Genomic DNA, 16,956 nt, shown 5'->3' on the forward strand with positions numbered 1-16,956 from the left:
TTGTGCTCATTCACATCCAACAAAGTCTTTCAAGGGAGGATTTACAGTCACAGACCTTATCTGGCTTGGAGAGCTGACAGGCCGATACCTGCAAAACATGGCAAGGAGTCTCGGAGAGTCACGAACCAATTAAGCGAACTAGTTGTCTCCTACAAACTCCACTCCCCTTCCGCTCCTCTTTTATTTCCTCTGGGAGGGGCCATTCACCATCCATCTGTGGCCTTACTCCCAAGTCAACCCCTGTTCTTTAGTTGTTCCCTTCCTCTGGCAACTCTGTGCATGCACACACTGGGAACACTGAGCTGTTCGTCTGCCTCACTGACGTCTGACTCTGAAGGCAGCTGATAACTGGCAAATGGCTCCGACTCCCTCTCTGCCTCCAACACAGAGCCCTCATCAGAGCCTTCCCCAAACTCCAGGACTGGCCCATGTTCCTCCCCAGCCTCACTGTCCGAATCTGCTGCCAGCTCCGCTGGCCACTGACTGGCCACAAGCTGAAGTAAACCCCTAAGCACTGTAACATTTATGTGATTTTTCACTTAGCAACTGCTTCACTCAATGACCGGGTCATCAGAACCAATTGTGGTTCCTAAATGTGGATGTATATGCATCATATGGAACATATACTTGCGCAACAAGGAACTATCCATCAAGGGAAGAGCAGGAAATAGACGGGTAAAAAATAATGAGCTGCTTCTATACGCAACTCTTGACAGACTAAAATAAAAGATGTTAATAAAAGCACTCAATGTTTCTTTCCAAACTCCTGGCTATTTGCGCAACTTGCCCTATGAATTTTAATCACATTTAAATTTAGGCAACCTAGTTTCAGCAGTAACATTTGTTTGTCCATGGATGTTTTCCAGGAAGTACTGACCATGTTTTGGAGATGAGACGATCATACTTAACTGTTCTACAAAAAGCTCATCATATCTAATATTGATTTAAAGCAGGCGCAAACTTGGTCAAACTCGATTTCATTGAGGGCTGCATCAGCATGATGTTTGACCTTGGGGGGGCTGGGATGAGTGTTGCCTGGGGGGGCATGGCCAGCTCGACATTACCTATGGTGCCCAAGCACTTTGCCAGTGAAAACGGGCTCCCGATCTCCGTTTTCAGCTGTGACAGCCTCCTGCAATCCTTTGCCAGCGAAAACGGAGCTTGGGGACGGGGTGAACGTGGCCCTTTGAAGCTCTGTTTTCACTGGCAGAGGCACTGCGGGCTGGTCCCTCACTGTCTCCAGGGTGGCCCTGTGGGCCAAACCTAAGCAATCCATGGGCCAAATCCGGCCCCTGGGCCTTGAGTTTGACACCCCTGATTTAAAGCCTTCATATCCTACAAATTAGCCTCAAAGCTGGAAGAGTTATTCACATTATGATAAAAACCAAGACTGCTCCTGATCTGAAGCATATAAAATAAGTCAGTTAATATAGGTAACGATAAAACAGGAGAATACATCCACATACATAATGTAGTTTCCTTAGCTGCTGTTCCTGCTCTCTCTGAATTACTTTTCTGTTTATAGACAAAATGTAAAGGATGGAAACTAATCAAGGTAAGACCCAACCTAGAATTAAGGAGAAATTTCCTGACAGAACAATTAACGAGTGGAATAGCTTGCCTCCAGAATTTTTGGTTGTTCCATCATGGAGTTTTTAAGAAGGGATTGGATAGCCATTTGTCCAGAACGGTATAAGGCCATGGGGGCATCCCTTTAGCACGCGGGCTGGAAACTGCACACACAGATGTCCTGTGCGGGACACAAAGTCACACTGGCTACTCTTCGCATTCCTGTGCACACACATGCCAGCCAGCTGGCCTTCCCATGTGGGAGCGCTGAAATCTGGAAAAGCAGCATTCTGTCACGCATGTGCGTGCCGCCACCCAAACTTCTGGGTTTCCATTGCACGCATGCGTGACGGCCAGCTGTTTGTTGGGCATGTGCCCATGCCAAAAATCAGAAATTTGAGTGCTGACGTGTGCAAGCGCAATGGAACGCTGCTCTTCCAGGTTTCGGCACTCCCCCGTGTGCGAAGGCCTCGCAGGATGTTTTTTCCGGCACACAGGTCGGCACACAATACAATACAATACAATAGCAGAGTTGGAAGGGACCTTGGAGGTCTTCTAGTCCAATCCCCTGCCTAGGCAAATGGCTCTCCAACATCATCTTAAAGACTTCCAGTGTTGGGGCATTCACAACTTCTGGAGGCAAGCTGTTCCACTGATTAATTGTTCCAACTGTCAGGAAATTTCATCACATGGTGATGAAAAAGGTTAGCCATCACTTGTATAAGGTCTCCTTGCTTGAGCAAGGGGTTGGACTAGAAGACCTCCAAGGTCCAGTGACGTGCGGTGAGGTTTATGGCTGGTGACGTCATCAGGAAGGCGGGGAATGGGACCATGTGTGCTGGAGGCTGAGGCTGCCTCAGCCTCCAGCACACGTGATCCCATTCCCCGCCTTCCTGAGCATGCTCTGCTGGCTCGCGCTCCGCAGTCCCCAACAGCAACTGCTTTTCAGTGCTTTTCTGAGCGTCTGGCGTTTAGGACATCCAGCTATCTACCTAAACGCCAGACGCACAGAAAAGCACTGAAAAGCACTTCGCCTCCAAGCCACTTCATCTTGATGACGTCGCCGCAGCTGCTGGGCGCGGCCGGATGGATGTAGCCAGAGCGACGCCGAGGTGGTCCGGGCGGACGAAAGAGCGAGTGAGCGAGCGATGGAGGATCAGGCAGCCTGATCCTCGGTCGCTTGCCCGCCGGACTGCCTCGGCGCCACTCTGGCTACCTCCGTCCGTCCGCGCCCAGGAGCTGCGAAGGCAAAAAATGTCAGCGCTCCCGGATGACGAAGCCACAAAAGCGACTGGGGAATGACGAGAACCTTCCTGCCTCTGCTGGACTTCGTGCACTCCTTGCGACTGCAATAGACGTCCAGAAGCGGCTTTTGTGGCTAATGGGGTTTGGGCTTCCAGCCCAACAGCCCCTGCCACTTCTGGACGTCTATTGCAGTCGCGAGGAGCGCACAAAGTACAGCGGAGGCAGGAAGGTTATTGGCGCTTCCGAGAACCCTCCTGCCTCCGCCGGTTGCCCAGCTGGCACCGCCCCACGCGCGCACCTCCTCCTCCCTCCTCTTCCTCTTCACTCCCCAAAGGCTCTTCTCCTTACCGGAGCTTAGCGGGAGTCATGTAAAAGGGATGGGAGGAAATATGTATTATTATTATATATTATTATTTCATGATGAGAGGTGAGGCTCTGCCTCCCCTGCCTCCCCTGACCGCACGTCCCTGCCAAGGTCTCTTCAACTCTGTTATTCTGTTATTTTTCTTGAGCTAAGCAGCCAAGTTTCAAGCAAGATGTCCACCCATTATTTTTATTTTAATCCTTTTTCCTAATGATATCATTGATAAATATTCAGAGAGACTGTCTTGGAAATAAAAATGATGGCAATTTATTTTGTTGTGTGTAGGTGTGTGTAAATACATACCCTTTCTAAATGTGACAAGCTAAAATGGATCTGGGCTGTTACTTTGAATAAAGAGGAGTTGTTGAAACAATTTGAATTTCTTTTAAAGAAAAGAAAAGTCTTGAGATTGACCCTTGGTGATTTCATGGAGAGACCAATATTAAAGTTTTTGACAACAATGTGGGAATAATTTGCCTTTTAAGGATTTTTTTCTCAACTTTCCAGTTCAGTACTTTGTGTAGTTAATCCCACTTAACATTGTTCAGAATTAGCCATGATCATTGGATACCCAGAGAAGAAATGGGGAATTGTAAGAAATCAGAAAAACAAAAAGAAGAAAGACAAAAAAAAAGCTCTCACTGTTTTTGTTGTTCTGTTTCAGGAAGTGATGAAACTAATTAAGCAGTCGTGCCCAGAGGCAGCCAAGAGGATTACAACTCGGGAGCACAAATGTAATGAAATTAAGGATGTGTGACTTCAACATGTGACCTGTGGCCTTCTGACATGTGTGTGTCATACGTTCCTGGGTGTTTAAAAACAGCTGAGAAGGAAATGGGAAAAGACTCCACCCACTTATTTAGTATGGCACATTCACATTTTGATAAAAACACGAGAGAGAAAAATACGAAATATAAAATAGAAACATATGTCTAGATCACAGGTATAATTTTTTTTGTTTCATTCATCACAGCCAGGAAATCGGCAAAGCCTCAATTATAGGCTCTGTTTTGGCACTTTGTTTTTGGACAGTTTGTTTTTCAACCTCGCGATCGCAATTTGGTGATGGTATTTTGCCCCACTGATAGAGGGGCTTTTACAAATGCAAACAAATGTACCTATTATGCTATTCTTTTTCAGAGTAAGAAAAATTAGGCGATGTAGAGAAAACAGCCAGAGGTAAAAGAGGACAACTAAACCTGGTTTGTGTCAATACCATTCACTACACTATTCCATGGGTTTCTGTTCTTGCAAACTGCCATGTCCAGAGAGAATCTCATTTATAGATAGTCCTCAGCTTAGAACTGTTTAATGACACATTGAAGCTATGATATCCGTGGAGAAAGTGACTTATTACCCGTTCTTGAAGTTAACAACCATCCCACTACCAGGGGTGGGCTTCAAAAATTGCAGCAACGGGTTCGCTGCCCCGTTGCTGGGTAGGTGTGGCCATGGTGGGCGTGGCCTAGTCGGCCTCCTGCACCACGGGGGTGGGTTGGCGTTTTTTGCCCTCCCCAGGCTCTGGCGGCTTTTTTCGTGCCTCTGGGAGGGCGAAAACTGTTTTCCCAGGGCTCTGGAAGCCCTCTGGCGGCCAGAAACACGTCCATTTCCAGACTTCCGGAACTTCCAATAGGCCCCTTTCACCCCACTCCCCGCCTCCATGCGGGCCCTGCACTTACCTGGCATGATGAACAGGCCACGTGGAGACTCCTGGGATGGGCGGGGTGGGAGAGACGGGGTGGGCGTGGCCAGCCAGGGGTGGCATTTGTGGGTTTGCTGAACTGGGCAGAATCCTAGCTAGAGGATCGCCTGAACCTGTGCGAACCCCGGTAGCCCACCCCTGCCCACTACCCCCAGGTATGTGATCACAATTGAGGTACTTATTAATCAGCTCACCTTTACCATAGTTGCGGCTTCTTGTCAGCACATGATCGTGATTTGTAATCTTCCCTTCCAGCTTCTGATAAGTAAAGTCAGTTGGGGGAGTTGGGTTTGCTTAATGACCATGTGACCCACTTCATGATCTTGGGATCTGCGTAACATGGGAAAAGTAATAAAATTGGGTGCACTCACACAACTCACTTAACGGCATTGTTTAGCAACCAAAATTCCAGTCCATCGTAAATTGAGGACTACCTGCATTGCCTTTTGTTCTTCAAAGCAGGGTTTCTCAACTGTGTCAACCTGAAAATGTGTGGACTTCAACTCTAGAGATTCCAGGAATTGAAATCCACACATCTTCAAGATGCTAAAATGGAGAAACACTAAAGAACTTGTCTCTTTCTTTAAGGATCACATTAACTCCCTCCAGTCTTGGCCTTTCCCATCAATTCTTGGGTGGGAAAATGGAAGGAGAAATTTTAAAACTGTGATGGCGAACGCACGGCATGCGTGCCTGAAGCGGCACGCGGAGCCATGTCGCCTGACACGGGCGGTGTCACCTGTTCCTCTTCAGGGTTACTGGACCGCATGCATGCGCAACAATCAGCTGGCTATGCATGCAGCAGTGCCGGAAATTGGAAGAGCTGCTCTTCCGTTTTCCAGTGTGAGCATGCACACCGGCCAGCTGATCGTCGCATGCGCATGCACGCCATTAACTGGAAAACTAGCGGCCCCGAGGAGCCTGTGCGCTCCCTTTTCGGCGCTCGGTGTTGAAAAGGTTCCCCATCACTGTTTTAAGATGTGCTAATGCAGTGGGTAAAAAGTGATCCGCTGTGAGGAATGATTGCTGACAGTAGCAAAAATGGCCAAAGCAAAGATGGCAAGACACAAGAAAGGCAGATGAAAAATTGCACAATTAGAGCCAGATGCTATGTTTGATTGGTGTCCCTTAACCTGAAAAGTGGATCCTGCACCTGTGGGAGTGACACTAGGAGGATGAGGATGAGTTGCAAAAATGCTCAATGTTTTGCCCATCCTGTAGAAAGAGTCGAGTACTTTAGAAGACATTTCCTAACAGTGAGGACAACCAACCATTGGAACAGCAGTTGCCTTCAGAAGTTGTGGATGCTTCATCACTGGAGGTTTTGAAGAAGAGACTGGACAGTCACTTGTCTTGAAATGGTAGAGGGTCTCCTGCTTGAGCAGGGGGTTGGACTAGAAGACCTCCAAGGTCCCTTCCAGCTCTATTCTGATGGATTCAAACATTAAAGTGAGAACAAGATTGTTAAGAAGGGTTTGTACCAAACTCTTAAGAGCTAGGGACATGAATGACTGAATGCTGAAGGAATGGGGGAAGAAATGCTTGCTTACTGAATCACAGAACTGTGAGGAGCCAGAAAAGGCAGAATAAGAATCACTCTGCTGGATCTTTTCCAGAATTACACGGCCCTGTTATGTCACGAGTGTTTTTAAACCTTGTTTTCCAGAACGATAAGTTTGGAAGGGCCATTGTGGTGATTGAACCCATTCGGCTCAATGCAGGAATCGAAATGGAAACATCGCAGGTAGAAGAGTCTTCTGGCTCTACCCAATTGCCAGCGAAGGAAGAAGATTACATATTTAGCAAACCACAACTTCCTGGGTTCCCACACTAAACCAGAAACGAAACAGAAAACATTTTGTGTGAGAATCTGACTACTAATTCACAAGTGGGAAGAAGGGACTGGGTGCATTTATGCAAATCTTCATATTTATTCTTCTATTCCATGCAGGTTGTGTGACGTGTATAAATCCAATCAGTGGAAGAACGTGCCTTCAGAAGTTGTGGGAGCTTCATCACTGGAGGCTTTTAAGAAGAGATTTGTCTGGAATAGTATAGGGCCGTGATGGTGAAGTTATGGCACACGTGCCACAGGTGGCACACGGAGACATATCTGAGGGCACGTGGGGTGTTCCCTATGTCAGCTCCAGCGCGCATGTGCGCACTGCCCAGCTGATTTTCGGCCTTCCAGAGGGTGGGGGGAGGCTGTTTTCGCCCTCCCCAGGCTTCAGGAAAGCCTCCAGAGCCTGTGGATCAGGGGTGGGTTCCTGCCAGTTTTAACCTCTTCTATAGAAGAGGTTCCACAAATCTACCGTGCCGTTTATGTTAGATACCAGAAACATGGGTAATGGTTTACACCAAGGCCCTCTGTTCCGTCGGGAACAGATATTCAACCTGATTGGTCAAAGGGTTTGACAGCTCCCTATAAAAGGGCTGCTGTCAGACTGAACCTTCACTGGATTGTACATAGTTGACTTGTGCTAATCAAGAGCTGTTTGTTACTCTGAAGCCTGAGTGTATCGGCTGCAAATAAGGCACAATTATTTAAAAGATTGGGAACTGTTCTGGCCAGAATCAGAGACAAAGGCCTCCGCCTCAAAAAAGAAAAATGCCAAATTAATGTGCCACGGGTTGAATTTCTAGGGTACCTCATCGATGGCTCTGGGATTCACCCGACCAACAAAAAAATTAAGGCAATCCAGGATGCCCCTACACCTCGCAAGCAGACCGAACTGCAGGCGTTCCTTCGGCTCCTTAACTTCTACAGTGTTTTTCTAAAGCAGAAAGCCACGGTTGCTGAGCCCTTGCATCGGTTACTCAGCAAACAAGGCAAGGGGTCCTGGAGCAGAGCTGAAGCAGCCGCATTTCCTTATCCGTGATAAGTTCAAAGTCACGGCCATAGATGTACTCGTGGAACCGTTTCACGTCGGCAACTGCAGCCAGAGCCTCACGGTCCAGTTGGCTGTAGTTCCGCTTATCAGCAGACAATGTTCGAGAGTAGTAGGCGATGGGCGCCTCGGTTCCATTTGGCATGCGGTGGCTGAGGACGGCTCCTACGCCAAATGGGGAAGTGTCGCACGTTAGGACAAGTGGCAGGGTCTGGCTATATTGGACCAACAACGTGTCCACTGACAGCAGTTCCACGAGTACATTTACAGCCACTTGTGCTCTTCAATTTCTGAGCTCTTCAATTTCTGGGGTAGACAAAACCTTTTCTTGACACAAGATTTTATCGCTAGCGTCGGGCAAAAAAGGAACAAGAGCTTCCCAAAGGATTGAAGCGCAGAAGGTTTTCGGTGCAATGTTGAATTTGATTCCTAATTCTGTATGGGGAACCTAAGGGGTAAAGACGACAGCAAACACAGGTGGTCCTCACTTAACAGCCACTTGTTCAGCAACTGTTCAAAGTGACACCGAACAGCCAGATTAATTCCTGGTCCTTGTGGTTGCAACTAGTGATGCATCAACCACAATCTGCAACCACAATTTGACAACCAGATTGCAATCACAGCGCTCATTAAAAGCAATGTCCCATAAGATCACCATTTGTGACCTTTACCGCTAACTTCCCACAAGCAGTTAATGGGGAAACCGGCAGGAGTTGCAAATGGCAATCATGGGACATTGCATCTAAGAATAGTGAGGTTGCAGCTAACAACCACAATTGGAACTGCTGCAACTCCCCACTGTAAGTCAGTGCAGTCACGTGACATTGTGCTTTACAACCATGTTGCTTAGCGATGGAGTTGCTGGTTAGAATGACAGTCATTCAGTGAGGTCTGCCTGTAATGCAATCCCCATTCTTTTCCATTTACTTGATGCCGTTCCATTCCCTCTGCCTTACTGAAATGTGCATCCATAGGTGCCCAAATTTCAGTCAACAATGGTGGGAATGAGTGGGTCACATTTCTGAATAGAACAACCTTCTCCAACGTAGGGCAAGTCAGACATGTTGGCAGGGTGGATTTGATTTAAATCATGATCTAAATCACTAGGAAAAAGGCTTGATTGAAATCAGCTCAATTTAAATCACAATTTTTAAACAGCGACTGGCATCTCTGCCCCGCAGCAGCTCCTCCTCTGACCTGCTGTTGACTCACCGACAGTCTCAATATTGCAGAATATGCAGCCTCATGCCACAGAACTAAGCTCCAGTTCATGCGAAATAAACGAAATTATTAATGTATCTTAAATGGAAAACTATCTTTAGATAGGTTTTTACTCCAAAAGCATTTTACTAAATAAATTTGATAAAAATAAAAAAAATCCGATTTAAATTTTAAAAAATCCCGATTTTATTTTACTTTTTAAAAAAAAAAACCATCGATTTTTATCCACCCTGAATGTTGGACTTCACCAGCTTCAGACAATAATAATAATAATAATAATAATAATAATAATAATAATAATAATAATAATAATAATAATAATAATAATAATAATAATAATAATAATAATAATACTTTAATTTCTAGACCGCGCCCTCTCCTAGAAAGGACTCGGGGCGGTGTACAGACATATTAAGACAGCAATGTGGATACAAAAATATAGATATACATAGGTAGATAGACGGAGGAGGTAGGATATACGCTGTACAATAATGGTTAAAATTCGAACAAAAGTTAAAAATTACCCTTAAAAAGTACCCCAAAATAAGATGTTTGCCAGGAGGTTGAAAGTGGGACTATAAATCAGCCAGGCCAGCTAATTGGAACAGGTGGGTCTTAAGTTTCTGTCGGAAGGAGCGGAGGTCGGTAGTAGTTCTAATATCGAGGGGGAGGTCATTCCAGAGGGTTGGACCCATCACAGAGAAGGCCCTACTCCTGGGCGCCGCCCGTTGACACTGCTTAGTGGACCGCACCCGGAGGAGTCCCTCTCTGTGGGAGCGAATTGCTCGCAGGGATGTATGGGGTGAGATGCGATCCCGCAGGTAACTAGGAGAGTTGAAGCATAACAAAGCTGAGAGTTGAAGCATAACAAAGTTTTGGTAAAAGCTACGTCGGCATTGCTCAACCTAGTCCTAGGCAATTTCCAGATGTGTGGACTTCAACTCCCCAGAAATGCCAGCAATGGCCATACTGGTGGGGGAATTATGGGGATGGAATCCCTCCATCTTGGAGGTTGTCCATTTGGAAATCCCTGGAATGTACCACTTCAAGGGGGATTCTTTTCTTCACTATTTGCGTGGAACAAAAACCTGGTCAAAATCTCAACACTACCATTGGATGCTTCCAATCAAAGTGCTGTGTTGGTTGTTGAATTTAAATCCTAGCCTTGGGAGTGGGAAGAAGAAAGGATAGAGATTATCCTATTCTTCCTTTGCAGCTCTGAGAGACACTGTACATTAAATGAGAGATGTGTAATTATCCCAGGGCTCACAAGTAAATGAGACTGATGAGAGGATTTGGAACTTAAGTGTTCCTGAAGTGTTCATTCGCTTAGCATAGTGTGCCTCAGCCTCAGCAACTTTTGAGATGTGTGGACTTCAACTCCCAAAATTCTGTAATCTGGGAGTTGAAGTCCACTTAGTTTAAGGTTGATAAAGTTAAGGAACACTGCTCTAGCACTAACACACTTTTTTCTGCCCTCCCAAACCAAGAGGATATGTAGCTTTCCAATAGTTTAGTTTAGTTTAGTTTATTGTCATTGAACATGGTTCAACGAAATTAAATGCCGTCTTCAGTATACAATATAACTATAAAAATAAAAACACAAACACACACCCTTTACATTCTATATAATTGAAATTGAAAACCCGATATCGCACTATAGCATATAATTCAATATAGTTACACGTCTGGGATAGAAGCTATTTTTCAGCCTATTTGTCCTTGTATTCATTATCCGGTACCGTTTGCCAGATGGTAACAGTTCAAAAAAAAAAAAAGGGTGCCCAGGATGAGATGGATTTTAAGAACGTTTTGAACTTTCTTAAGGCAGCGGGAGCTATAAAGCTCTTCCAAGGAGGGGAGAGGGGAACCAATGATCCTCTGGGCAATGACGTTGACCCTCTGGAGTCATACATACGTCCGTGTATATGTATGATATCATACATACTTCCTGGAAGAAAATAGAAAAGCAGAAGCATTGTTTAAAATGAAAGCAGGATAACGTAATAGTTTCACAGCAAAGAGCAATAGTCATACATTGCAATTTTATAAAATTTGAAATCTTAAGGTATTTCCAATGCAGGTCATTGCCTACCAACTCTATTAACTTTTCATTTGTAACCCAAAGTTTTCCATATCTGCATATAGAGGGTCCTTGACTTATGAAAGCGGTTTCTATCATAAGTTGTTGGGCTCATCAGTCAAGTTGGATCTGGTTTTATCACGATTTTTACAGTGGTCGTTAAGCAAGTCATGCATTAGTTAAGTGAATCTAGTTTTCCCCTGGGGCATTATCACAAATCACAATCACACAATTGAAGGACACCACAACTGGTTACAAATGCAAGCCAGTTGCCAACCGCCAGAGTTGGAACCAAATGACTGTGTGTGTGGTATGGGTGGGTGTGATTCGATCGTTGTAAGTGTGAGTACAGGTCATGTCACTGTTTCCAAGGTCATCATAACTTTGAACCACTGTTAAACAAATGGTTGTAAGTCGAGGACTATCTGTATAGTGAGAAGGGAGTTGTTTGTTATTGTTATGTTAATGGACATTGCAACATGTTGCCATGTAGCAAAAATATGGTGATTTATCTTAGCATCTTAAGGAGGAGAATTTAATTGTGAAGTTATAATAAAATGTCTACTATTACAGAAACTCCTATACTTACAACCATTCATTAACGAACCGTTTCGAACTTGTAACAGCACGGAAAAAAAGTGACTTATGCCTGGTTTTCAGACTTACAACTGTTGAAAGCTTCCCCAGGGTCACGGGTTCAAAATTCGGGTGCTTAGCAACTGGTTCATATTTATGTCGTTTGCAGTGTCCTGGGGTCATGTGATCCCTTTTGCGATCTTCTGGCATGCAAAATCAACGGGGAAGCCAAATTCACTCAACAACCATGTTACCAATTTAACAACTGCAGGGATTCACTTAACAACGGGCAAGAATGGTTGTAAAAATGGGGCAAAGCTCATCCATTGTCTCACTTGGCAACAGAAATCTGTGTTTGTAAGTCAAGGACTACCTGCAGACATCTACAGAGAGATGTGACTTGTGGGCCGTTTTGTCTTCCTCAAGCAGCGGTCCCCGGGCTCCTTCTCCCTATAACTGAGTCTTGCTTCGAAGGCTTTCACCCATACTTTCCTTCAGTGACGTGCGGTAAGGTTTATGGCTGGTGAGGCTGGTGACATCATCAGGAAGGCGGGGAATGGGACCATGTGTGCAGGAGGCTGAGGCAGCCTCAGCCTCTTGCACAAGTGGTCCCATTCCCCGCCTTCCTGAGTCAACATGAAGGGGACCGCGGAGCGCGCTCCGCGGTACCGCAGCTCGCGCTCCGCAGTCCCCTTCATGTTGACTCAGGAAGGCAGGGAATCGGACCACGTGTGCCTTTTCCCTTTTCCCATTTTTTTTCTTTTCATGATGAGAGCGGTGAGGCTCTGCCTCCCCTGCCTCCCCTGCCCGCACCTCTCTACTTTCCTTTCTGCTGGGTTTCATTCTGAAGAAAGGGAAACAACCTCTGCTTTTCTTCCTTTTCTTTTCTGTAGCGTCAAGAGCTGTAAGTCATTAGATTACTTCCCCATCAGAATGAGCCTACTGATTTCCAAAGGAGATAGGAGCCACTTAGTATGCAGATTACGATTAAAGAACCAGTTTAGCAGTAAAAAGACAATGGGAAAGAAAAATAAAGGAAAGCCAATGATTTCTGCCCGCAGCACATTCTACACACACACACATATATGGGTAAAATACAGCAAGGCCCATGAAGAACAGCCTAATATCTAGTTCTGTGTTTCCATAGATTAGTCTTACTCTTCCCCCCCCCCCCTTAAGGACCCCTTTCCACTTTTAAAAGTTGTGGAGGACCCCAGAAGAGTTATTCCTGATAATTATTTATTTATTTATTTATTATTCATGCTTCTAGACCGCCCCCTCTCCCAAAAAGGGACTCGGGGCGGTGTACAGTCCATGCCAAATATATCAAAATACAATAAAATTGAATATGTACAGTTAGAATGGAGGAGGTTAAAAATGGAATTAAAAGAACTGTACAAAGCAATATATATAAATATAGGATTTTGAACCCCTAAAACACACACAATAAGTTAAAAACAATACCCCTAAAATAACCAGTTAATACATTTGCCAGGAGGGACAGTTATAATTATGCCAGGCCTGCTAATCGGAACAGGTGAGTCTTCAATTTTTGCCGGAAGGAGCGGAGGTCAGTAGTGGTTCTAATGTCGGGGGGGGAGGTCATTCCAGAGGGTTGGGCCCATCACAGAGAAGGCCCTACTCCTTGGTGTCGCCCGTTGGCATTGCCTAGTGGACGGCACCAGGAGAAGTCCCTCTCTGTGTGAGCGAATTGGCCGCAGGGATGTATGTGGGAGGATGCGATCCCGCAAGTAACTAGGTCCCGTGCCATGGAGCGCTTTAAAGATGGTAATCAGCACCTTGAAACGCACCCGAAAAACCACAGGCAGCTAGTGCAGCTCGCGCAGGAGAGGTGTTACGTGGGAGTACCTCGTATTACTCTATTAAAAATTAAAACGGATGCATTCGCTGCCATAACCACTTCTCAGAAATGTTTGATGCAATTTTAATATTTCATTGTTTTTTCAACATAGGTTGGCAAATAATTTTGATTTTGTGTACCTCTCGGGCGGGGGGGGGGGAGCCATGGGTCCTCGGTCACGCTTTGAGAAACGCTGTCCTAGAGAACTAATTTTTTTTTTCCTGATTCGCCAATCCTTTTTCATGATATAGGGTAATTGGTTCTTCCCTGGTCTTTGATGGAAGTGAGAAGAATCAAGCAACAGAACAACGTGCCTTCAGAAATTATGGGAGCTTCATCCCTGGAAGCTTTCAAGAAGAGACTGGACTGGTGTAAGCAGCGACGTGCAGTCAGGGGAGGCAGGGGAGGCTCAGCCTCACCCCTGTCATCATGAAAAGAAAATGTAAAAGGAAAAAGGCAAGAGCTGAGGTCAGGCTGAGCTAGTTGCTGCCTCACCGTGGATGACTCTGATCAACTGTTTAAAAAAGCCTCTAAAAAAGCGCCCTCTACTATGAGGCAGGAGAACTGCATGCCTCATCTAGTCTGACTTTAGGCGTTTTATGATCACTCGAGCAGAGTTAAGCAAGGGTTAAAAGCCTAAAAATGCCTGACTTAGGTGAGGCACGCAGTTCTCCTGCCTCATAGTAGAGGGCGCTTGTTTGGGCGGGGCTTCTTCAGAGGACCCGAGGCAAGAACAGAGTTGAAATCCTCTCCGAAACAGCTGGAAAAGGTACGTGTGGGTCGGAGGGAGGGGGAGGAATTCAAACTTCATCCTACTGGTGCGGGGCTTTGGGCAAAGGTTCCTGTGGTCTCCTCGCTGGTGCTCTTCCCTCTAATCCAACTGTGTGTGTGTGTGTGTGTGTGTGTGTGTGTGTGTGTGTGTGTGTGTTTGAGAGAGATAGTGAGGGCGACAGAGGGAAGGGGGTAGGAGAGATAGTCCAATCCAACGTGTGTGTGCGTGTGTGAGTGAGAGATAGTCCAATCCAACTTCTGTGTGTGTGTTGGAGAGAGGGGGGGAGTGAGGGAGAGATGGAGGAAGGAGGGGAAGGGAGAAGAAAAAGAAAGAAGCAAACCTCTTTCGCAAAGGAGAAAAACAAATGTTGTCGCTTTAAATCGGAACTGAGCATGCCTGGCTGTGGAATTCTGGGAGTTGAAGTCCACAAGTCTAAAAAAATTTGAAACCCATCACTGTGTCAATGCCTCACCAGCCATAAACCTCACCGCACGTCACTGGGTGTAGGGCCATGATGCCGAACCTAAAGCACACATGCCTAAAGTGGTATGTGTAGCCATGTCGCCTGGCACGTGCATCCTTGCCTGTTTGGGTTTCTGGCATGCCTGCATGTACGACGATCAGCTGTCCTTCACGTGCGCAGCAGTGCCAAAAACCGGTGTGCACAGCTGATTGTCAGGTGTGCATGTGTGCCAGAGCCTGGAAGTTTGGCTTTTCCAGAGCATGACCCCTTTGCACATACGGCAGTGCCGAGAACCAGCCTGTGCATGCACACAGCCAGCTGACTGTCGGATGTGCATGCATGCTAGAACGTTTGGCTTTTCCGGAGTGCAGCCCTGACAAGGGTGCGAGATGTTTCCGCATGCTGAAAAGGTTCACCATCACAGGTGTAGGGTACCCTGCTTGGCAGGGGGTTGGACTTGATGACCTACAAGGTCCCTTCCAACTCTGATGGTCAAGGGCAAAGCAAAATCCATCCTGCTTGTTTCAAGGAAACTGGTGGGATTAGAAAAAAGGACCCTCCGCAGAAGTCTTCCCTGTACATATCACACCAGAGCCATACTTTTAAATAGACAAAAACTCCCGCAAACTAAAGGCCACCTCGGTTGCCAGAGGTGGTTTGGAATCACCCTCTTCAACTTACCGCTGTCGTCTACTTAGTACAGGGGTGTCCAAACTTGGGAACTTTAAGACTTGTGGACTTCAACTCCCAGAATTCCCCAGCCAGCATGGCTAGCTGGGGAATTCTGGGAGTTGAAGTCCACAAGTCTTAAAGTTCCCAAGTTTGGACACCCCTGACTTAGTAAAAACATAGAAAACTGACAGCATAAAAGACCTACCAGTAGTGGTCCATTGACTCTGCTCTTTTGAGTTCATTTGCTTTCTGTTTCCTTTTAAATTATTATTGTAATCATTATTTTTTAATGTTAGTTTTATTGTCATTTTTTTTGTCAAACGATCCCATGCATATTTAAACTCAATTACTAGTGTTTGATTCATTACCTTCATTGGAAGTTTGTTCCTAGCTTCCACTAATTCTGCAATCATACTTCTAAAACAGGGGTGTCCAAACTTGGGAACTTTTAAGACTTGTGGACTTCAATTCCCAGAATTCCCCAGCCAGCCATGCTGGCTGGGGAATTCTGGGAGTTGAAGTCCACAAGTCTTAAAGTTCCCAAGTTTGGACACCCCTGTTTTAAAAAATATAACTTCACAACTGCAGTGATTCACTTAACAACTGCGGCAAGCAAGGTTCATAAAATGGGGCAAAACTCATTTTTTTTCGCTTAGCAACGTAACATTTGGAGCTCAATTGTGATCGTAAGCCACCACTTCGTACAAAGAAAACTTGTACAAAATGTTTTATAGGTGGCCTCTTCCTCCCATGAGGTTAGCAAAAATGAGTAAGAATCAATCTCCGCAGGGTTTTAAATGTAACTTGGCTTTAGGATCTTTTTGCCAAATGTGGTGGTTATGTAGAAAAGCCAAGGGTTTTTGGCATCAGATAGAGCAGCGATGGCTAACCTTTTTTGGTTCGCGTGCCATAAGTGGGGGGAGCGCAGGGGGGTCGTGTGCAGGCGTGCCGCACCCATAATGCAATGCGCGACCCCCAGTGCGCATGCGCACACTACAGGTGCTCCCCCTCCCATTTTTCCATGCTTTTTTTGCCCTCCCCAGGCTACAGAGGCTTTATAGGAGCCTGGGGAGGGCGAAAACAGCCTCCCCCGCCCCCCCCCGACGCCTTCCAGAGGTTTCAGCGAAGCCTCCGGACAGTCCCTGACGCCTTCGGAGCGCTCAAAAGGACCCTCCGAGCAAACCGGAAGTCTCTGGAGCCTGGGAAGGACGAAAAATGGCTTTAAAAAAGGGTGAACTCAGCTGGCCAGCGCGCGTATGCGTGCTGGCCAGCTGACAGGGCAGCGCCTCGCGTGCCCTGACAAATGGCTCCACGTGCCATCTGTGGCACGCGTGCCATAGGTTCGCCATCACTGAGATAGAGACATGGTTGGAAGAGATATTAGATCAAAAGATCAAAAGGAGCCGACCAGCAACAGGGAGCTGCAGCAGAGGGATGAAAGAGCCACATGTGGCTCCAGAGCCATGGGTTGCTGACCCCTGAGTTTTGGTATCTCATGAGATCCCTAATTTAGCAAGGTATTTGAACCTAGCTCAAACTC

Source organism: Natrix helvetica (genome assembly GCF_964273705.1).
Source record: "Natrix helvetica genome assembly, chromosome: 5".
NCBI lineage: Eukaryota > Metazoa > Chordata > Lepidosauria > Squamata > Natricidae > Natrix > Natrix helvetica.